Source organism: Bos indicus x Bos taurus, chromosome 1 (assembly GCF_003369695.1).
Source record: "Bos indicus x Bos taurus breed Angus x Brahman F1 hybrid chromosome 1, Bos_hybrid_MaternalHap_v2.0, whole genome shotgun sequence".
Lineage (NCBI taxonomy): Eukaryota > Metazoa > Chordata > Mammalia > Artiodactyla > Bovidae > Bos > Bos indicus x Bos taurus.
Window position 1 is genome coordinate 87,615,589 of NC_040076.1, and position 24,899 is coordinate 87,640,487.

Below are 24,899 nucleotides of genomic sequence, written 5' to 3' on the forward strand. Positions count from 1 at the left end.
CACAGACTTTGACTCCAAAACTCTCTTCACCATACAAAGGGCATCGTGTAAGGAGCACTCCATCTCATCACACATGAAATCTTCTGCCCCACGTAAGATGACCAATGCAGAGGTACGACCCTTAGTGCTATATAAAACAACAGCAACAGTCTTATATCAATTCAGCAGTAGTAACTCCATGAAGAAATTCACTTCTACTTACACAGGACATTTAGACAGGGAAGCAATGTCTAGACCATGGAGAAGAGATGAAATGGCAACTTTACCTCCATTTACAAGGGCCCAGTATTGTTTTATCCCATGCATATACCTGCTCATATCACGGAAGGACTATAGCAGCAAATAAATGGGAAGTAAGCCAACTTTTTCACTCTCCTCTTTCACTTTCATCAAGAGGCTCTTTAGTTCCTCTTCACTTTCTGCCATAAGGGTGGTGTCATCTGCATATCTGAGGTTATTGATATTTCTCCCGGCAGTCTTGATTCCAGCTTGTGTTTCTTCCAGTCCAGCGTTTCTCATGATGTACTCTGCATATAAGTTAAATAAACAGGGTGACAATATACAGCCTTGACGAACTCCTTTTCCTATTTGGAACCAGTCTGTTGTTCCATGTCCAGTTCTAACTGTTGCTTCCTGACCTGCATACAGATTTCTCAAGAGGCAGGTCAGGTGGTCTGGTATTCCCATCTCTTTCAGAATTTTCCACAGTTTATTGTGATCCACATAGTCAAAGGCTTTGGCATAGTCAATAAGCAGAAATAGATGTTTTTCTGGAACTCTCTTGCTTTTTTGATGATCCAGTGGATGTTGGCAATTTGATCTCTGGTTCCTCTGCCTTTTCTAAAACCAGCTTGAACATCTATCTGGAAGTTCACAGTTCACATATTATTGAAGCCTGGCTTGGAGAATCTTGAGCATTACTTTACCAGCATGTGAGATGAGTGCAATTGTGCAGTAGTTTCAGCATTCTTTGGCATTGCCTTTCTTCGGGATTGGAATGAAAACTGACCTTTTCCAGTCCTGTTGCCACTGCAGAGTTCCCCAAATTTGCTGGCATATTGAGGGCAGCACTTTCATATCATCATCTTTCAGGATTTGAAATAGCTCAACTGGGATTCCATAGCCTCCACTAGCTTTGTTCATAGTGATGCTTCCTAAGGCCCACTTGACTTCACATTCCACGATGTCTGGCTCTAGGTCAGTGATCACACCATCATGGTTATCTGGGTCATGAAGATCTTTTTTGTATAGTTCTTCTGTGTATTCTTGCCACCTCTTCTTAGTATCTTCTGCTTCTGTTAGGTCCATACCATTTCTGTCCTTTATTGAGTCCATCTTTGCATGAAATGTTCCCTTGGTATCTAATTTTCTTGAGGAGATCTCTAGTCTTTCCCATTCTATTGTTTCCCTCTATTTCTTTACATTGATCACTAAGGAAGGCTTTCTTAACTCTCCTTGATATTCTTTGGAACTCTGCATTCAAATGGGTATATCTTTCCTTTTCTCCTTTGCTTTTCGCGTCTCTTCTTTTCACAGCTTTTTGCAAGGCCTCCTCAGACAGCTATTTTGCTTCTTTGCATTTCTTTTTCTTGAGGATGGTCTTGATCCCTGTCACCTGAACAATGTCACGAACCTCCGTCCACAGTTCATCAGGCACTCTGTTCATCAGGCACTCAGATCTAATCCCTTGAATCTATTTCTCACTTCCATTGTATAATTGTAAGGGATTTGATTTAGGTCATACCTGAATGGTCTAGTGGTTTTCCCTACTTTCTTCATTTTAAGTCTGAATTTGGCAATTGCTAAGTCATGTCCAACTCTTTGTGACCCCATGGACTGCATCTACCCAGACTTCCCTGTCTTTCAGTATCTCCCGTAGTGTGCTCAAACTCATGTCCAATGAATCAGTGATGCCATCCAACCATCTGATCCTCTGTTGCTCCCTTCTTGTGCCCTCAATTTTTTCCAGCATCAGGGTCTTTTCCAATGAGTCGGCTCTTTGCATCAGGTAGCCAAAGTATTAGAGCATCAGATTCAGCATCAGTCATTCCATTGAATATTCAGGACTAATTTCCTTTAGGACTGACTGGTTTGATCTCCTTGCTGTCCAGGGGATTCTCAAGAGTCATCTCCAGCAACACTAAGAATCTCTATTATTGGAGAGTTACTTTATGGTCTATATGATTATAACTTGATAGTCTCATACGAATTTTGAGTGGTATATGAAAAAATGCACAGAAAAAAAATTCTTTAAAATCTCTCCACTGTCACTATTGGAAGTCAGAAATTTACTTGTCTGTCACGAAGTCCTCAAAACAATGAAGTACTTATGTGTTCTATTTGTATAGCACAATCAACAAAATCACAGTAACTATCTTATCAGTTTTTACCAAAAAATCTAAATACTTTTATATCTCTAGGAATCAGCTAATTAAAGCCTGTCTGTGGTTCCTTTCTTACAACTGACCTTACAACACTAGTGTTCTTACCCATCACTGGTCTACTCACAACAGTATCATTAGCACTAAGATCCAAATAACAGTGCTATATTTATGACTGCACTTCAGTTTCCACAAAAGCAAAATTCTGAGAAGAGCATGAGTCATTATCCCCAGGGTAAAAAAAATAATGTTTCTTTGGTCAGAATATGAAACTTATTACTGAAACTAGTAAGTTAGCCTAGAAATTCAATTTCTGAATAAAAGGAACAGAAAGTTTCTTTTCTCTACGAGAACACTCCAAAACTAGCATAACTGTCCATCTGTCTGCTTCTGCTATTCTCCATATCTGCTGTGTGGTGACAGAAAAAAACAACCTTTACTCTAGCTATTTTCAATACTGTTCTTTTGTTCTTCTGTCCTGTCAGGATGTCATTTCCCAGGACAAAAAAGACACATACACTCAGGCGCTCACTCATACATCCTCTACCTCTCTCACTATTTGACCTATCTATCTGGAGAAACTCTGTAACAGATCTCACTATCAATTCCAAAGTTACTACAAGACAGTATGAAAACACTCTAAAAGTGGCTATTTCTACAATGGTAATTGTCAAAAAGTTCCCAGGTTCATGCGTTACATTTTATTTTTAAATACCTTCAAAATTAGAAGATAAAAATTTCAAAGTTAAGAAGCTATTAATATTATAAACGATTTAAAGTTTTCTCCCCAAATTTCCCCAATAAAAAGTCGAAATAATCTTTCTGTGATATTATTCTGGTCTCTTTATTTGCTTCTTTCATTGGTAACTCTTGCTCAGCTTACTATGCAAATGTGGGGACTTTTCATGACATTACCAGTCTATCAATCTCCAAGGTTAGAAACTTTGGAGATGTTTCTTGCATGATGCCACTTCCACCCACTAAACTGTCCTTAAACCCATCTTTTGTGTTTTTCTGGCCATCTTCTCTGTCACTGTGTGTACTCAGTCGCTCTGACTCTTTGAGACCCCATGGACTGTAGCCAGCCAGGCTCCTCTGTCTGTGGGATTTTTTTTTTCTATCACTATTAGGTCCTAAAGCATTTTCACATGGAACAATGACTTATTTATAATTTCAATGAGCATTCATAAGCAAGTGCTTTTTCTAAGATGAAATGAAAAGAATGTCTGACAGGTACAGTGGGCACAGCAGGTTAAGTGGGCAGCAGGAACTAAGGCAAAAAGCCCTGAAAGCATACACTATTTGATTTCTCCCCTCCCCAATTCATTACCCAGTGTCACGAGCTACCTAAAACACATCTAATCATGCAATTACTGTTACAATAATATGATGAATCCCTAGTATCTACAGATATAGCTCAAACTCAAAGTCTCACAAATCATTACAACAATGCTCTGCCTCTAACTCTCCCACTCTCTAACCACCCTTCAAACTCTAACCTTACTGGATCAATCTTCTCTCTTTCGTTTTCTTTGCATTTGTAAATAAAGTCCAGGATCTTTCTTCTGTGTCTATTTATTGCCATTTCAATTATTCCTTAAATTCAACACAATGCCTTCTTTCTAGTTCCACACAGTCTCATTAAACTTGGCTTTCAATTCCAAATGAATTTGAGAATCATTTTGTTAAGTTCAAAAAAAAGTTCAAAGCAAAAATTGGTCATATTTTGATTATCAATACTCAATTTATGCTTAGACAGTACTGACATTTTTACAAAATAATCTTCCTATACAAGTATGTATCTCCATTTAACTATTGTTCAGTGTTCCCCAGTAATTACATTTAAAATTGAATTATATTGTTGTTTAGCCACTAAGTCGTGACTAACTCTTTCTTGACACCATGGACTGCAGCTCACCAGGCTCCTCTGTCCATGATGTTCTCCAGGCAAGAATACTGTAGTGGGTTGCCATCTCCAGGGGATCCGGTTTCCTTTTCCAGGGGATCTTCCTGACTCAGGGGTCAAACTCTATTCTCCTGCATTGGCAGGGAGATTCCTTACCACTGAGCCACCAGGGAAGCCTAAACTGAATTATAACTAACGTACAAGGAACTGCTTATATCTTAAATGTTAAGTTTGATGATTTTTAACATTTTATATCTATGTAAACACCACACAAGATATTGACTATTTCTATAACCCCAGAAAATCCCCTCATGCTCTTTTCCAATTAACTTCTCTCTCTGTCCCAACCACATTTTGATTTTTAATCAATTAATTACTAATCTAATTACAGATTAGTATTTCTGGTTCTTCATATAAATTGAATCACATAGTATATACTCTTTTGTATTTGGCTTCTTTCACTTAACATATTATTTCTGAGATTTAGACACGCTGTTAATGTATCACTAGACACTTCTTTTAAGTCACCAAGTAGTACTCCAAAATATACTACAACTAGTTTGTTCATTCTCTAGTTGTTAAATATACGAGCTTTTTCCAATTTTGGCTATGAACATTTTTACATCGGTTTTTATTGTTTTTGTTTTAGTGGACATATACTTTTATTTCTCTTGGTAAATACTTAAAAGTGAAATGCTGGGTTCTACAAGACTGTTTATCCCTAAAAAAGCCTGCTTACAAAGTTGGCCCGTAGTTAGCATCTGGGAAAGTGGATCTTAGATACTGAGAGGATTATTCTCAACCCCTAACTGGTTAAGAGTGGCTCACTGTGTCTGAGCTGTTTATGGAAACAATATGGTTTGCATCTAATAACCTGCTTTCCGTCTGGAATTTGGGTATGTGCTGGGCAGCAGGATGAACCTCTAAGGCTATACCTGTGCACTGAATCTCTAACAAGCTTTCCTGGTTGGATACACTTCAGTGTTGTCACAACTCTTCACTGGGGAAATTAATGTACCTTGCATGACCCCACTGAGAGAGGTCCCTTGTAAGCTTTACCTGCTCTCCCTTGAATTTCTCCCCATGTACCTTTTTCATTTGCTGACTGAGCTCTGCATCCTTTGCTATAATAAATTACAGCAACGCGTATGACTACATGTTGAGTCCTGTGAGTCCTCTAAGCAAAAACCACTGAACCCGGTCTTAGTGAACTCCTGACACAGGAGGTAAATGTTATGTTTAACCTTATAAGAAATGGCCTACTAGTTCTCCAAAGTAGTTGATCACTTTGCATTCCCACCAGCAATAAAAGAGAGTTCCAGCTGCTCTACATACCCGTAAATATTTAGTAGTATCAGTTTTTAATCTTAGCTATTCTAGTGGGTAGCTGATATCTAGTGGATAATGATATTTCTACAAATAAACATACAATGATTTTAATTCACATTTACCAATGACAAATGATGTTTAAAATCTTTCCATGTGTTACTGGCTATTTGTATAACTTCCATGAAATGTTTTGCATCTTTTCTTCATTTTTATATTAGGTAGCTGATTTTTTAAAATGTTGATTTCAGATTCTTTATATATGCTGAAAATAAGTTTTTTATGTCACTTATAAATATTAAGTGGAGAAGCAAATGGCAATCCACTCCAGTACTATTGCCTGGAAAATCCCATGGACACAGGAGCCTGGTAGGCTATAGTCCATGGGGTCGCAAAGAGTTGGACATGACTGAGCAAAGGCAATAAATATTAAGAATATTTTCTCCATTCTGTGGTATGTCTATTCATCTTCCTATTGTCTTTTTATAAGCAAAAAATGTTAACTTTGTTAGTCCTATTTATCTTTCTTTTATAATTACTGTTTCCCATATTCTGCCCAAGAAGTTGTTTTGTGGAATTTACTCGACGTTTAAATGCTCTTTTGATGAATTTGTGGGGGAGAAAGTGTTCTCCCCGTCCTACTCCTCCGCCATCTTGGCTCCTCCCCTAGAAAAATCAACAAAGCCAAAAGCTGGTTCTTTGAAAGGATAAATAAAATTGACAAACCATTAGCCAGACTCATCAAGAAACAAAGGGAGAAAAATCAAATCAATAAAATTAGAAACGAAAATGGAGAGATCACAACAGACAACACAGAAATACAAAGGATCATAAGAGACTACTATCAACAATTATATGCCAATAAAATGGACAACGAGGAAGAAATGGACAAATTCTTAGGAAAGTACAACTTTCCAAAACTCGACCAGGAAGAAATAGAAAACCTTAACAGGCCCATCACAAGCACGGAAATTGAAACTGTAATCAAAAATCTTCCAGCAAACAAAAGCCCAGGTCCAGACGGCTTCACAGCTGAATTCTACCAAAAATTTAGAGAAGAGCTAACACCTATCCTGCTCAAACTCTTCCAGAAAATTGCAGAGGAAGGTAAACTTCCAAACTCATTCTATGAGGCCACCATCACCCTAATACCAAAACCTGACAAAGATCCCACAAAAAAAGAAAACTACAGGCCAATATCATTGATGAACATAGATGCAAAAATCCTAAACAAAATTCTAGCAATCAGAATCCAACAACACATTAAAAAGATCATACACCATGACCAAGTGGGCTTTATCCCAGGGATGCAAGGATTCTTCAATATCCGCAAATCAATCAATGTAATACACCACATTAACAAATTGAAAAATAAAAACCATATGATTATCTCAATAGATGCAGAGAAAGCCTTTGACAAAATTCAACACCCATTTATGATAAAAACTCTCCAGAAAGCAGGAATAGAAGGAACATACCTCAACATAATAAAAGCTATATATGACAAACCCACAGCAAACATTATCCTCAATGGTGAAAAATTGAAAGCATTTCCTCTAAAGTCAGGAACAAGACAAGGGTGCCCACTTTCACCATTACTATTCAACATAGTTTTGGAAGTTTTGGCCACAGCAATCAGAGCAGAAAAAGAAATAAAAGGAATCCAAATTGGAAAAGAAGAAGTAAAACTCTTACTATTTGCAGATGACATGATCCTCTACATAGAAAACCCTAAAGACTCCACCAGAAAATTACCAGAACTAATCAATGATTATAGTAAAGTTGCAGGATATAAAATCAACACACAGAAATCCCTTGCATTCCTATACACTAATAATGAGAAAACAGAAAGAGAAATTAAGGAAATAATTCCATTCACCATTGCAATGAAAAGAATAAAATACTTAGGAATATATCTACCTAAAGAAACTAAAGACCTATATATAGAAAACTATAAAACACTGGTGAAAGAAATCCAAGAGGACACTAATAGATGGAGAAATATACCATGTTCATGGATCAGAAGAATCAATATAGTAAAAATGAGTATACTACTCAAAGCAATTTATAGATTCAATGCAATCCCTATCAAGCTACCAACAGTATTCTTCACAGAGCTAGAACAAATAATTTCACAATTTGTATGGAAATACAAAAAACCTCGAATAGCCAAAGCGATCTTGAGAAAGAAAAATGGAACTGGAGGAATCAACCTACCTGACTTCAGGCTCTACTACAAAGCCACAGTTATCAAGACAGTATGGTACTGGCACAAAGACAGAAATATAGATCAATGGAACAAAATAAAAAGCCCAGAGATAAATCCATGCACATATGGACACCTTATCTTTGACAGAGGAGGCAAGAATATACAATGGATTAAAGACAATCTCTTTAACAAGTGGTGCTGGGAAATCTGGTCAACCACTTGTAAAAGAATGAAACTAGAACACTTTCTAACACCATATACAAAAATAAACTCAAAATGGATTAAAGATCTCAACGTAAGACCAGAAACTATAAAACTCCTAGAGGAGAACATAGGCAAAACACTCTCTGACATACATCACAGCAGGATCCTCTATGACCCACCTCCCAGAATATTGGAAATAAAAGCAAAAATAAACAAATGGGACCTAATTAAACTTAAAAGCTTCTGCACATCAAAGGAAACTATTAGCAAGGTGAAAAGACAGCCTTCAGAATGGGAGAAAATAATAGCAAATGAAGCAACCGACAAACAACTAATCTCAAAAATATACAAGCAACTCCTACAGCTCAACTCCAGAAAAATAAATGACCCAATCAAAAAATGGGCCAAAGAACTAAATAGACATTTCTCCAAAGAAGACATACAGATGGCTAACAAACACATGAAAAGATGCTCAACATCACTCATTATCAGAGAAATGCAAATCAAAACCACTATGAGGTACCATTTCACACCAGTCAGAATGGCTGCGATCCAAAAGTCTACAAATAATAAATGCTGGAGAGGGTGTGGAGAAAAGGGAACCCTCTTACACTGTTGGTGGGAATGCAAACTAGTACAGCCACTATGGAGAACAGTGTGGAGATTCCTTAAAAAACTGGAAATAGAACTGCCTTATGATCCAGCAATCCCACTGCTGGGCACACACACTGAGGAAACCAGAAGGGAAAGAGACACGTGTACCCCAATGTTCATCGCAGCACTGTTTATAATAGCCAGGACATGGAAGCAACCTAGATGTCCATCAGCAGATGAATGGATAAGAAAGCTGTGGTACATATACACAATGGAGTATTACTCAGCCATTAAAAAGAATACATTTGAATCAGTTCTAATGAGGTGGATGAAACTGGAGCCTATTATACAGAGTGAAGTAAGCCAGAAGGAAAAACACCAATACAGTATATTAACACATATATATGGAATTTAGAAAGATGGTAACAATAACCCTGTATACGAGACAGCAAAAGAGACACTGATGTATAGAACAGTCTTATGGACTCTGTGGGAGAGGGAGAGGGTGGAAGATTTGGGAGAATGGCATTGAAACATGTAAAATATCATGTATGAAACGAGATGCCAGTCCAGGTTCAATGCACGATACTGGATGCTTGGGGCTGGTGCACTGGGAAAAATTTTTAATTAAAAAAAAAAAAAGAAAAAATAAATGAGATTCAAAGTTCTTTTCTTCAGTAAAACTCTAAAACATAAGTAGTCCCACATAAGAGATGGTAGATTTTTCTCCAAAAAAAGGATCCTAAACTGACTAACCTAGAGAAAGATCATGACATTTAAGTATTTCCTAAAGCACAGTCCACCAACAAACAAGAGCCCTGCCTCAAACTCAGAACTTTTTATCAGCTTTTAATGCTTTTTAAATATGAATGACAGCCAAGGATCTTCATATATTTGAGGAAAGTCTCCAAATATTAAAGACAGAGATCAAGATAAAACAGGAGTATTGAGAAACACTGAGAATGATGGGACAGAAGAAAATGTTGAAGAAACTAATTAAAATATCCTCATGAAAGAGAAAATATTGCATCATTTAACAAGAAGAGGAATCAGTAAGAGAGAATACGAGCTGAAAAGAAAATTCAATAGGCATTTAAAGTCAAGGCAATTTTCCGGAAAGCAGAATACAAAGAAAGATGAGTAATAGGGGGAAAGGTAAAAAACTAGCAAAAGCAATTCAGGAAGTCTAATATCTGACTTGAAGGAATTTCAGAAACAACAATGAACATGAAGATAAAATATAAAAATGCAAGAAAATTTCCAAGAACTGAAGGATGTAAGTCTGCAGAAAGCAAGGACCTACTGAGTACACCACATAATAAAGGAAGAAACCCATACCAAGAGACAGCGCTGTAAAATTTCATAACACCAGGCCTGAACGGAACACAATAATAATTTCTAAAGACAAAAACAACCACCCTCAAGCCAAATCAATGATCAGGAGCCAGAATGACACCTGATCACACAATAGCAAAACAGTATGCCAAAAGACAATAGATCAGCAATATTTAAAAAATTCTGAGTAAAATGATTTTCAATCTACAGAGTTGTACACGCATCTAAAATATCACATAATTGCAGAAATAGATTATGACATATTTAGGTATGTAAAATTTCAAAAAATTTACCCCTAAGTTATCCCTTTTCAACATTCAAAAAACAAAGATCATGACATCTGGTCCCATTACTTCGTGGCAAATAGATGGGGATACAATGGAAAATGACAGACTTTATTTTCTTGGGCTCTAAGATCACTGCAGATGGTGACTGCAGCCATGAAATTAAAAGACCCTTGCTCCTTGAAAGAAAAGCTATGACAAAACTAGACAGCATATTAAAAAGCACAAACATCACTTTACCGACAAAGAAACATCCAAAGCTATGGTTTTTCCAGTAATCAATATGGGTGTGAGAGTTGGAACATGAAGAAAGCTGAGCACCAAAGAATTGATGCTTTTGAACTGTAGTGTTGGAGAAGACTCTTAAGAGACCCTTGAGAGGAGATCCAACCAGTCAATCCTAAAGGAAATCAGTCCTGAATATTCATCGGAAGGACTGATGCTGAAGCTGAAACTCCAATACTTTGGCCACCTGATGTGAAGAACTGACTCACTGGAAAAGACACTGATGCCAGGAAAGATTGAAGGCTGGAGAAGAGGACAACAGAGGGTGAGATGGTTGGATGGCATCACCAACTCAATGGACATGAGTTTGAGCGAGCTCTGGGAGTTGCTGATAGACAGGGTAGCCTGGTGTGCTGCAGTCCATGGGGTCACAAAGAGTCGGACACAAGTGAGCAACTGAACTGAACTGAACTATCCTTTTTTAAGAAACCACTAGAGAATATGCTCTTATAAATGAGAGTACACCATGAAGGTATTGCTATTGCTAAGTCACTTCAGTCGTGTCTGACTCTGTGTGACCCCATAGACGGCAGCCCACCAGGCTTCCCCATCCCTGGGATTCTCCAGGCAAAAACACTGGAGTGGGTTGCCATTTCCTTCTCCAATGCATGAAAGTGGAAAGTGAAAGGGAAGTCGCTCAGTCGTGTCCGACTCCCAGCGACCCCATGGACTGCAGCCTTCCAGGCTCCTCCATCCATGGGATTTTCCAGGCAAGAGTACTGGAGTGGGGTGCCATTGCCTTCTCCGCCATGAAGGTATGGGACATGGGAAATCAAGGCTCCAACACAGGAAGCAGATGAAGGGAATTTCCAGGATAAGAGCAAAAAGTCATAAGACAACAGCTGTGAAACAGACCTAGGGGGTGGTCAAGATTAAATCTGAAAAACTGAAGGCTCTAGGAACATTTCCCAGGTGGGACTACTGGTAAAGAACCCATCTGACAATGCAGGAGACATAGGAGATGCAGGTTTGATCTCTAGGTTGGGAAGATCTCCTGGAGGAGGGCATGGCAACCCACTCCAGTACTCTTGCTTAGAGAATCCCATGGACAGAGGAGCCTGGCAGACACAGACCATGGTGTTGCAAAGAGTTGGACATGACTAAAGTGACTTAGTATGCACAGGAAGGTATCTCACAAAAGTAATCAAACTAATTACCCTATGGGTGAAAGTTATTATTACAAAGATGATTTGACACCTCTGGGAAGACAGACTCAGATGCAACCTTAACTAAGCAAAATTTTTAAATAAGTTAATTATTTAATTAAAACAGCAACAAGAACAAAAACTGTACCAGAAAAGACATAATCATATGCATTTACTATGAGGTATGATTTTGGTTGTGTTTTCATAGATATTCTTTATCAGAATGGAAAAGTTGCCTGCAATTCCCAGCCTGCTGACCTTTTTATGCATTTGTGTTGAATTTTCGTCAAATATTTTTTTTGCATCCATTGAGATAATCATACAATTTTTCAATTTTATTTTATTAGCACTGTGTATTACACGGAATTGATTTCTAGAAGTTAAACAGTCTTTCATTGTTGGGATAAATCCCACATAGCCATGATACAGTTTCTTTTTCATATCAATATACTGTTAGATTTAATATGCTAATATTTTGTTATAGATTTCTGTGTCTATATTTGTGAGGAATGTTCACTGCTAGTTTTCTTATGATGTCTTTGTTTGACTTTGATATCTGGGTAATACTGGCCTCATAAAATGAGTTGTGATGTTCTCCTTACATCTGTATTTTCTGAAAATCTGGGTAGGAATTATAATTTTTCTTTCTTCAGTGTTTGTCAGAATTACCAGTTATGGCATTGGGGCCTGAATATGGTTGTTGTTGGAAGGTTTTTAATTACTAACTGAATTTCCTTATTCTATATAAGTGTATTTAGATTTTCTATTTCTTCTTGAGTCAGTTTTAGTCATTTGTATTTTTCAGGGAACTTGCCCATTTTACCCAAGCTGTCAAACTGATTGGTATAAATGTTGTTCATAACATTCTTTCATTATCTTTTTAAGTAGCTATAGATCTGTAATGATATCTATTCCTTCACTCCTAATATTGTTAATTTATTTTTATTGATTATTCTAGTTAAAGGTTTATCAATTTTACTGACCCTTTTAAAGAATGAGATTTTCATCTCATTGTTTTCCTGTTTTCTATTTACTTGAGTTCCTCTCTGATCTTTATTATTGCCTTTCTTCTGTTTACTTTGATCTTAACTATTTCTTTTTTAGCTCTTTAAAGAAGCAGCTTAGATAACTGACTTTAGACCTTTCTTCTTTTCTAGTATTAAGCATTTAAAACTATAAATTTCTTAGCACTGCTTTAGCTATATACCAAAAATTTTATATACTGTATTTTTATTTTCATGCAGCTAAAAATATTTTCCTACTTCAGTTAAAAATATTCTCCAATTTCCCCTGTGAATTCTTCTTTCACCCACAGATTACTCAGAAATATGTGATTCAATTTCCACATATTGGGAATTGTCCTTCTTTCTGTACTGACTTTTAATTTAATTCCTTTAAATTAAATCGCCACTATGTAATTTCAACACATTGCATAATTTCAATCTTTTTATATTTATTACCAAACTTTATGTTTGTGGGCCATTATATGGCTCATCCTGATGAATGTTTCATACGCACTTTGAATGTGCTGTTGGGTATTGTATTCTGTAGATGTCAGGTTAAATTGGTTGACTGCCTTATTCAAGTCTTCTATATCCTGCTTTTCTGTCTACTTATTCTACCAGTTGTTGAAAGAAGAATACAGAAAATTGCAACTCTAAATATTTAACTGCCTATTTCTACTTTCAATTCTGGCAGTGTTACTTCATGTATTTTGTGTCTCTGTTGTAAGTGCACGTGTATTTAGAATTTCACATTTCCCTGCTATGTTCATTCCTTTATAATTTATCTCTAGTATTATTCTTTGCTTTAAAATATATTGGGTGATATTAATATAGTTTCTTCAGCATTCTTATACTTGTTTTCCACAAAGGGGAATCACCCAACCTCCTCACACTGTCATTACTAGAGGATACATTTATTTTGATGATGAAAATTAAAAATTTAAAAGGGAATACAATGACAGACACAGAAGATATTTGAACAAGAAAATATTGATTATAATTCTATACTAATAAGACTAAAAGTCTGGCTTAAAAATATATTTTTTATATAAATATGTATTTCTGTATTCCCTCCCATTTCCCCCTTAAAATTAATCATATGTTACTAACAATGGCTACACTTTGGAGAGCAGGATACGAGTGGGTGGTTAGGACAGACAGAAATAAATACAGAAAGTAAAATTTGCAAATAATAATTTACATCCTCTTTTATCATACTTGTTTCCTTTCCCTCATTTAACTGTACCAGTATTGTATACCAATACAAAAAAAGTGAGAAAATAGCTGACTGTTCCTTTTGTTATTCATAACATGAATAGAATGTGAATCCTTTGTAATTAAGCCTGTGTGAAGCTTCTGGCTTGGGACAGCTACTATTTAATATATCAAGGAACAGCTTTCTATTACTATTTTACTAAGGTTTGTGGAGTGGAGGCAAAGAGGGAGTGAAAACTAGGCAGCAATTAAAATCTGTTGGAAAATGTTCTGACCAGGAATTTTATACCCAGCAAATGATCATATGTAAAGAAAATATAAAGTATTTCCATGGATTTTACCTCCCATGACCCAGTCCTAAGGCACATGAGTTATTACTCAAGCCAACCAAAAATGAAAGCCAAAAAAGAGGAAGATACATGCTAGAGATGATAGAACTGACTTAGAGGCTGAATCACATAATCTTATTTATATAAAGAAAAAGCAATCCCAGGAAAAGTTTTACACCAATCATAGATAGTAATAAGCCCAAACTAGAATGAAATCTATGTGGCCAAAGTAAAAAGTATTCAGAAAAAAGAATCTCACAGCTTTTAAACAGCAGATAAAAGAAATGAGGCGTCACAAAGTATTAATGGCATATTGAAGAATATACATGCTTATTTTCACAATAGGAAATAAAAGGGAGGAAAAAACTTTAGGGAGGAAAAAACAATAATAAAATCAGGCTCAAAATAAGACAGAAAACAGCACAATTTTGAGCAACTTGTGGCGTGTATAAAAAGAGTAACCATGTGATCTAAGTACTAAAGATATTCTTTGTGTGGTTCATGATGTTGAAGGTAAAAAGAAATCTATTATTTGGTTGTGGAGTGAAACATTTTTATATAATCATACCAGGTGGTACAAGTGGTAGAGAATCTTCCTGCCAATACAGGAGATACAAAGAAACTGGGGTTTGATTCCTGAGTCAGGAAAATCCTCTGAGAAGAGAATGGCAACCCATTCCAGTATTCTTGCCTGGCGAATCCCATGGATAGAGAAGCTCAGTGGGCTACAGTCCATAGGGTTGCAGAGTCAGACACGACTGAAGCAACTTAGCATGCATGCAAATTAATGTAAATACTATTAATATCAGGTATTACAATCTACCTAGAGTCAAAACATAAGAAGTTTTAAGTATGGTCATAGAATAGAATGTAAAAGTTACCCATTACTTGACAATGTACTAAGTAGCTGCATATATACTGTGTTAGGGAAGGGGGGACAAGAATTTAAAGGAAAGATAAGGTACTATTATCACTGTATAACAGTGGGATATGAGGAATATTATTATAAGTTGAATATGGACAGAAAATGGACATTTGACTGTATTAAAAGCAGAAAGTAACAACAAAAGCTAAAGAAAGGGAGAACAAAAGGATAGTGAGATGCTGATTAAACATGGTAACAAAATTAACAGTAACAGGAAATTTTTTAAATTAAATGCTCAAATTTAATAATTTCCATGTCCAGTGACTATTAAGAGAGGGAACTGTTCAATTTCTCAAATGCTAATATTTACTAATGTGTTTCAGCTTAATATTGGAGGTTAATTTAGATATTTGCTTTTTACAAAATCTTTTGAGACACTGACTGAAGAACTCTACTTGGAAATCTTTATAAGATGTAACAGTTTGTCAAGTATTTAGTGTACTTCAAAGTGTGGTACCCTAATTTCCATTTTCTTGATTTTAATTCCAGAAATATTGGCAGAAAAAGTAAAAAGCTGACAGCTGGGTGCAAGGATATTACAAGATGACTCTAATTATCTAAAATGTTTCTTTTAAAAGAACAGTTGCTACTAAATATTTCATTGCTAACATTTGGTTTAAGCCATAGCTAGATGTATTCTATGGCACACTGGATCTGAACTTTGCAGCTGGTCATTGATTTCCATCAACACATCAAGACTGAAGTACCAACACTGAACACAACCAAACTCTGGAAACTGAACTTGAAAAAAACACAACACAATTTTTGTCTTAATTACTGCAGAATAAATGGAAGTACATTAAATGTTGGCTGAATTTAATTACACAAGTATTTGTGGATACCCCACTAGGTACTATATTATGGTTTCTGAAAGGGATACAAAGCAGAGGATAACACCAAGCAATAACAGCTTAATATCCAGTAATCTGTTCTTGCCCTAGAGGAATATTGTATTATTGTTATATTGTATATTGTATATTGTAATAAATAATGTATTATTTATAAATTGTGAATACGATAAAAAAGATTATTAAAACACCCCTCCCCCAAACATGACAAATACATAAACAGGAAAAAATGCTTAAAAGGCTCTGTGTGTGTGTGTAGTTTTACAGTGATAATCTGTCTACCTTTCCTGTAGACTAAAACCAGAAAAGCAGCCAGGTATCTTAGGGGCAAATCTCAAGTCTATGGTACTTACAAGCTGGGTAATTAGAAGCAAATACTTAATTTTTTAAGACTTCATCTTCCTCACTGAAAAATGGGACTAACCACTCCTTCCCTGCCTTCTTTATTGAGCTGTTATTGATATGACAAACATTTATTAAGCAATTATGTGCCAGGCTTATGCTAAAGGTACAAGTAAAATGACATCTCTGACCTCAAGAGGCTCACAGTCTACTGAGGAAGACACACATAAATAAGCAAGCATAACTTAGCATGTATGTGTTACAGTAAGTAGAGGCTGTGCTGTGCTCAGCTGTGTCTGACTCTTTGGACTGTAGCCCCCTAGGCTCCTCTGTCCATGAGATTCCCAGGCAAAAATACTGGAGTGGGGTGCATATCTTACTCCAGGGGATATTCCCAACCCAGGGACTGAACTCATGTCTCTTGCGCCTCATTCACTGGCAGGTGGATTCTTTACCACTGCATTACCTGCTGCTGCTGCTGCTGCTGCTGCTGCTAAGTTGCTTCAGTCATGTCTGACTCTGTGTGACCTCACAGACAGCAGTCCACCAGGCTCCCCAGTCCCCAGGATTTTCCAGGCAAGAATACTGGAGTGGGTTGCCATTTCCTTCTCCAATGCATGAAAGCCCTAAGTAGAGGCTATAAAGGAGGGAGAGCTCTACTCTGCCTAGGAGAGTTGAGAACAGGAGTACTTCATAGAGAAGCTGAAGACAGTGTGCCAGGTTAACAAGTTACTGAGTAGGAGCAGCCATAGCAAAAGAGGCTCTGAGCAGCAGAAACAGTATGAGCACAAGCACAGGAGTCCAGAAGGGCCTAGGTGACCCTGAGGCAGTTCTAGATGGCTAGACTGCAAAGTGTTCTTAAGGGATAGCGTAGAAAATGTACAGAAAGTGTGCTGGTGCCAAATTGTGAGAATTATAGTAAATGTATAAGAGAGCCCTTTAAGATCAGTGTTCCTCAATATCTAGTCTTGGGATCACATGGATGAGGCTCAAGAGCAGGAAGCCTTGTTAAAATGCATGTTCCCAGGCCCAAAGAACCATCTAACCAGAATTTCTAGGCTTGGGTAATTCATATTTTAACAAGTTCCCCCTGGTGATCCTAATACACCTAAAGTCTGAGAAGCAACAATGTAAGTCACAAGGAATAAGTTTTAAGCAGATCAATTTTGTATTTTATGGTGTATTTGACAGTGTTAATCTCCCCTGCTTTTCCCCCATACAACCTATTATACCACATACACAAAATTCTGCTGATTATTTACATGTCTGACAATTCTGGCGGCAGTAACGGTAAAAGAGGAGTAGTAAAGTAGAGAGACTTGTTGGGATACTTCAGTGGTAAAGGAAAGGACTAAACTAAGGCAGTGACTATGAGAACACATGGAGATGAATCCAAGAGGCATTTCTAAAAAAAAAATTCAAGATTTTGGTGATCAGTTGGATTTAACAGGTCAGAGATTATCGATGAGTCCAAAATGAATAGAAATTCCTAATTTGGGCAGTAGTGATGTTATTAACAGAAAAGGATCACACAAAATAGAACCAAGTTCCTTTCTAAAACACTTTACACGTTGTCTTTAACTTAGATGTGGATTGTGTTCATATTTCTGTCAAAGTAAAAGTAACCCATGCATATTAGAGATATTCATTCACTTAAATACTGACAGATGTCTATTAAGACCATGGGACTGTGCTCTGTATCTATGCAAAATATAGTGGTACATGAATCAAGGAGGAAAACACAACAGTAAAAAATACACCGAGACAACCATTATTACCATTTTTCAATGCAGTCTCTTACAGATTTCTTAATATGCATATTTTGTAGTTTACTTCATGGCTTATATAGTTGTGCTCAAATAGCCTAATAATTGTGTATCTTGCCTTTTTCCCCACTTGAAAACATTCCTTCAAATTACTGTAAATTCTTCATGAACAACAGTCTTCTTCTCACTGCCTATTTCTATGGAAGATATAGCACGGCTTACTTGAATACTTCAACTGTTTTAAAATTGACATTATTGTCATAATGCCCCAAATGGAATTAAGGGATCAAAAGGTATGTTAATTTTAATGGAAAAAAAAAAAAATCGCTGATTTCCTTTCAGAAAGGGTTGAATCAATTTAGGCTGCCAACAGAAATACATGAGCAAGCACATTTCCCAGCATCTTCACCAGCAACAAGAAACTTCTTGCTAATTCAAAAAGTAAAAATATATCACTGTATCTTACAGTTTCACTTCTTTATCATTCTGGGAAAAAAATTTTCCCATATGTTTTTATTTTCTCTTTAGTAAACAAACCTGTTTTCTCAAGTTCTTTGCTCATTTATACAGATCTTGGTGTTTTTGAAAGTATTTGTATGAATATCTTAAAGTTTAAACATCTGTATGTTACATTTTTGCAAATTTCTAATCCTAGTTTGTACATCTTTTAGTTTGTTTGTTTGTATTGGGAAGTGGAATAGGAGTGGGGGTGGGGGTGGGAGATAAAGACAGAACAAATGCCAATGTTTTACATGAGAATCAAATGTAATAAACTTTCTCTTTGAGAGTCTCTCATTCTTGTATGTTTGGAAGTTACTTCCCCATCCAGATAAATATCTTTCTTAAATGAGATTTGTTATTGTTGTTCAGTCACTCAGTGGTGTCCGACTCTGCCAGGCTTCCCTGTCCACCATCTCCTGGAACTTGGCTCAAACTCATGTCCATTGAATTGGTGCTACTATCTAGCCATCTCATCCTCTGTTGTCCCCTTCTCCTGCTGCCTTCCATCTTTCCCAGCATCAGGGTCTTTTTCCAATGAGTTGACTCTTTGCACCAGATGGTCCAAGTATTCGAGCTTCAGTTTCAGCATCAGTCCTTCCAGTGAATATTCAGGACTGAAACTGGTTTGATCTCCTTGCAATCCAAGGGACTCTCGCATCTTCTCCAACACTACAGTTCAAAAGCATCAATTCTTCAACATTAAGCCTTCTTTATGATCCTACTCTCACATCCATACATGACTACTGGAAAAGCCATAACTTTGACTATACAGACCTCTGTCAGCAAAGTAATGTCTCTACTTTTTAATATGCTGTCTAGGTTTGTCACAGCTTTTCTTCCAAGGAGCAAGTGTCTTTTAATTTCATGGCTGCAATCACCATTGGCAGTGATTTTGAGGCCCAAGAAAATAAAAGTTTGTCACTGTTTCCATTGTTTCCCCATCTATTTGCCATGAAGTGATGGGACCAGATGCCATGATCTCAGTTTTTTGAATGCTGAATTTTACGCCAGCTTTTTCATTTTCTTCATCAAAAGGCTCTTTAGTTCCTCTTCATTTTCTGCCAGAATGGTGGCATCATCTGCATATCTGAGGTTATTGATATTTTCCTGGCAATCTTGAATCCAGCTTGTGATTCATCCAGCCTTACCATTTCGCATGATGTACTTTTCATAGAAGTTAAATAAGGAGGGTGACATATACATACAGCCCTAATGTACTCCTTTCCCACTTATGAACCAGTCCATTGTCCATGTCCAGTTCTAACTGTTGCCTCTTGACCTATATACAGATTTCTCAGGAGGCAGGTCAGGTGGTCTGGTAGTCCCACCTCTTTCAGAATTTTCCACAGTTTGTGGTGATCCACATAGCTTTGGCATGGTCAATAAAACAGAAGCAGATGTTTTTCTGGAACTTTCTTGTTTTATCAATGATCCAATGGATGTTGGCAATTTGATCTCTGGTTCCTCTGCCTTTTCTAAAACCAGCTTGAACATCTGGAAGTTCACGGTGCACATACTGTTGAAGCCTGGCTTGGAGAATTTTGAGCAATACTCCGCTAGTGTGTGAGATAAGTGCATTTCTGTGGTAGTTTGAACATTCTTTGGCATTGCCTTTCTTTGGGTTTGGAATGAAAACTGACCTTTTCCAGTCCTATGGCCACTGCTGAGTTTTCCAAATTTGCTGGCATACCAACTGCAGCATTTTCATAGCATTATCTTTTAGGATCTGAAATAGCTCAGCTGGAATTCCATCACCTCCACTAGCTTTGTTTGTAGTGATGCTTCCTAAAGCCCACTTGACTTCACACTCCAGGATGTCTGGCTCTAGGTGAGTGATCACACCATCGTGGTTATCTGGGTCATTAAGATCTTAGCATAAAAATATTTATTTCACTTAACCCTTCAATTAATCCAGAATTTATTGTTATAGAAGATGAGATAAAAGATCAAATTCATTTTGTTTTTCTAACTATTTAATGCTCTCATAAACAATTACTGAATGTCTTCCTTTTTCTATTGATTTCTGAACTCCCTTTTTACATTCAGAATGTTTCTGGGATCTTTATTTCCTTTACCAACTTTACTATCAATGCTTATACCAGTATCCAAGTCCTTGATTTACTATTAGCATTTTATAGTATATTTTCATATCTGATAGGGCAATAGGATTAGCTCTCTGACATTTTTCTTCATTTTTCACTTAGAATTTATTTTACCTGTTTTAGTCTCTTGTTCAAATTTCTGACATTTTGAAGAATTAGGATTATGTTAAATTCATAGGTGTGCTTGAGACAAACTGGTACTTATAACAGATGCAATGACACTCTCCTCATTGTGCCCATACTGTGTCTATATTTCACTAGTTTTTAGGTTTCTTCACATGAGTTCATATATTTCTTATGAACATAATTTAACTCTCTTCGGTATATTGTTAAAAATTATTTCTTTTATATTATTTTCTAAACAATTATTGCTACCATAAAGAAGAACCACTAATTTTAAACTATTTGTCTTAAATCTAGTTACTCTATATTCTTTTCTTATTAAGTCTAGTAATTTCTCAACTAGTTTTCCTACGAATGCAACTACATCATACTGAAAATGGGACCGTGTGGCTTCTTTTTTAGTATTTACTCCTCTTGTTTCTATTTCAAGTCTCACTGTATTGGTCAGAACTTCCAGAACAATGTTATATAATAATATAGTGATAATGGGTTTCCAAATTTTAAAAAATGTTTACTTCCCTAGTGTTTCACCATTAACCATTATTTCAGCTTTCAGTTTGATATATTTTGTTAAAACTTCTCTTTGTTCCTGGTTTTTAAAGAAACAAAAGGAAATTATTACTTTCTTTTCCATATTTATTGATATGATCTTTACTTCCCTTATTGGATTTATTGATCTATGAATTATAAAATTTCTTATTAAGACACCTCTTCATTTTTAGAATAATTTCTATTTGGTAATCATAAAATAGACTTAATATATTGTTGACTTATTTTCCCTCCTATTTTATTTACAGTTGCTATTTCATTTGAGTTCTACATCCTTGGGGCTTCCCTGGTGGCTCAGATGGTAAAATGTCTGCCTGCAATGCAGGAGTCCTGGGTTTGATCCCTGGGTCAGGAAGATCCCCTGGAGAAGGAAATGGAAACCTACTTGGATGGAGGAGCCTGGTAGGCAACAGCCTATGGGATTGCAAAGAGTCGGACACGACTGAGCTACTTCTACATCCTTAACGTTTGTTTGCATAAGCTCACTTCTGGAACATAGTGTGTGTGTGTGTGTGTGTATGTGTGTGTGTTAGTTGCTTAGCCGCAGCCCGCCAGGCCCCTCCGTCCATGGGATTCTCCAGGCAAGAACACTGGAGTGGGTTGCCATTTCCTTCTCCGTCTGGAACATAGTATCATCCTGAAAATATCTCTTTAGTCACTAGCCACACAGCATCAACTTTTCAGGCTTATGAAACGTTAGTGGCTTATTCAGTGTCATGCAGTTAGCAGGCAGGTTAGATATTCTGGTTCTGATCTAGCATTACAAGCAAATGTCCTATTTCACTGTATCAAGCCTTTCCTCCCCTGCCAATGTAAGAAAGAGATCATGTCTTCATGGCCCAGGAGACATGTCTTCTGGACCAGCTAAAAGAGAATAATATCTGGCAGCTCAGCTCTTTCAAGGGACTGAGGGGAAGTTCTTCTTCCCTTCACAAACCAGATGGGAATTCAAGAAGGGAATTCAAGTTCTTCTTCCCTTCACAAACCAAAGGGAATAAATATTACATAAGGAGGTAAGAATAACACATAGATTTGTCACCTTATTTATATTTTCTATCCTCTGGTCTTTCCATTTTTCTAGGTGAAAAAGCAAAAACCCATTTAGGTTTTCATTAAAGAAATTCTGTCTAGTATGGTTATACTTCCTTCAGCAAATTCATATGCATGTAAAAGAACAGATGGGAGAAAGGAAAGAAACATAAATAACAGTAAGTCTAGTGGTCATATTAGGACCAGATGTTGTGAGACAGTTGTAATTTCTAATATTCTATTTTCTTATTGTTCTAATATGATTTAAGACTAATCCATCTGGGGGATAAAGCAGATTTTTCAAAAGTGCCTTCAAAATCTGGGCTGAGAAAATGTGATCACCATATGTATATTTTTATTTAAAAAAACATAAGTTGCTGAATGATTAAACATTTTTTCCCCATTTATTCAATAAACCTTGTGCTTGGTAACATGCTAGTTCCTGGGTGTATAGCAGCAAACATCACATACATAGTCTGTGGATTTAGAGTCAACACTTTCCTGAAAAAAAGTCTCTTAAATCCCCCATAAATTACAACGTATGTTTTTTGTATACCACCTTGTACAAAAATATGTTTTGTGTAAAGATAATAATATATTAATACATACATCAATTTAGAACACAAAATTATATACAAAATATATAAAATATATCTAGTATTTAAAATGCTGTGGATTTCCACATGTCCATGCATGTACCAGAGAGATGAAAATTTATTGTGGTCATGTCTATAGGCCACCTTAGAAATCAACACAATTGCTCAGCAAGTCTAAAACAACAGTTTCTCTTTCAACACTGGAACATGTTGCTGTTTCTTTAGTTCTGCACTAGAGAACTGGTATCAGAGGCCATACTGCATGAACATCACACATGTCTCAATAACAGAATCACACTCAACACAGTGAGTCCATACCTACGCACTGAAACCAGTTTGAGGTAACAGCAAATTCACATCTTTAATTTCACGTCTACTTTAAGCAAAAGCTCAGTAGTGGAATGTGACTGCAATATTTAAATGATTGCTTTCATCATGCTTTTAGTTTTGGCTTAGTATTAATATGTATAACTGAATTCTTGTAAATTGAACGTGATGCAACTCCACTGTACTGATTAGATGTGGAACTTCAGTTTCCTAACCTGTGAAATGAAGAGAGGATGTGTACTGAAGTGCTACTGTGAAGATTAAGGGAGTAACATGCATAAAGTCCGTAACATTCCCCTTTCCCAGATTCATGATATTAAAGTTTGCTGCTGCTGGGTTTGAGGTAACCAAAAAAATTTATATATTAATAGGTACATTTAGAAAATAAAAGAAACTTTCTCCCACAGACTGTCAATTAATTCTTTGTCAGTACAAGGGCAGTCCACTGCCATTTTTTAAAAAAAAACTTTTCCTTATGCCTATCATTTCCTCCCCTCCCCAAAGACACAAAATTCTATACAGTTTTACATGCATAAAAAATGCTTGGGAGTATGCTAACAATTCTTTAAGAGCAACTAATAATGGAAAATGTTGAACAATTATGCCAAAAATGATAGACACTTTCTTAAGCAATCTCTATATAAATTAATTCCAATAATATATGAAGTTTTTTAAAGTGTGCAGGTTTTACTGCTATTATTTTCCTGTTATATGACAGACTATGGGATCATCAACTTGAGAAAAATAAATTACGTTGTATGACCATCAAGAGCAGTCTAGTTAAAACTGTTAAAAGCTAAAAGAGGTAAGAAAACAAATTCACACAGAGTTAAGTTACCAAAAACATAAATGCTAACTGTCTCATTTATATACGGTGCCAACCATGGTACTGAAACCAGGTAGGTGATGCCACATAAACTTCCATCCATGATGCCAGGTAACTAGTTACCTTAGTGATTAAGGCAAAGACTTAAGAGATAAACTGATGAAAATATTCAGAACACATGACTGCTTTCCTTATTTTCATGTAAATGACTTGTAAGGTTTATACAATGTCCAGTCAGTGTAAACTAGGTAACGAACAGAATGAGTCACAAGAGTTAAATCTGTATTCATTAAGACTTCACAGGAAGTATAATGGAGAAGCTTTAAAACACAACATGAGAATTCTACAAAAGCCAGCAACACAACACCTATGTGACAATATGACACAATCACCATCTAGTGCATGAAGACAGACAGGGAAAGGAAATACCCAGTAGCATGTAACAATTACTGCTTCAATTTGTTGTTTATTTGTTAAGTCGTGTCCAACTGTTTGCGACCCCATGGACTGTAGCCCCCCAGACTCTGCTGTCCGTGGAATTTCCCAGGCAAAAACACTGGAATGGGTTGCCATTTTCTTCTCCAGGGGATCTCCCTGACCCAGAGATCAAACCCACGTCTCCTGCACTGGCAGGCAAATTCTTTACCACTGAGACACCAGGGAAGCCCCATGGTACAGTGCTATTAAGATAGTTGCTGGGGGGGCAAACGAAAGTCCAGAACGAGTGGCTTCAGAGGAATTCTATCAA

The 24,899-nt window shown here is 36.6% G+C and overlaps 1 protein-coding gene and 1 non-coding gene across 2 annotated transcripts in view; both read right to left on the reverse strand.

Moving 5' to 3' along the window:
• Positions 1-24,899, reverse strand: part of PIK3CA (phosphatidylinositol-4,5-bisphosphate 3-kinase catalytic subunit alpha) — an 88,358-nt gene that overhangs the window by 48,784 nt on the left and 14,675 nt on the right. The window lies entirely within an intron of this gene.
• On the reverse strand, positions 225-354 carry LOC113899615. The gene has a single exon (XR_003512945.1). It is a non-coding gene; the product is annotated as a small nucleolar RNA SNORA20 (small nucleolar RNA).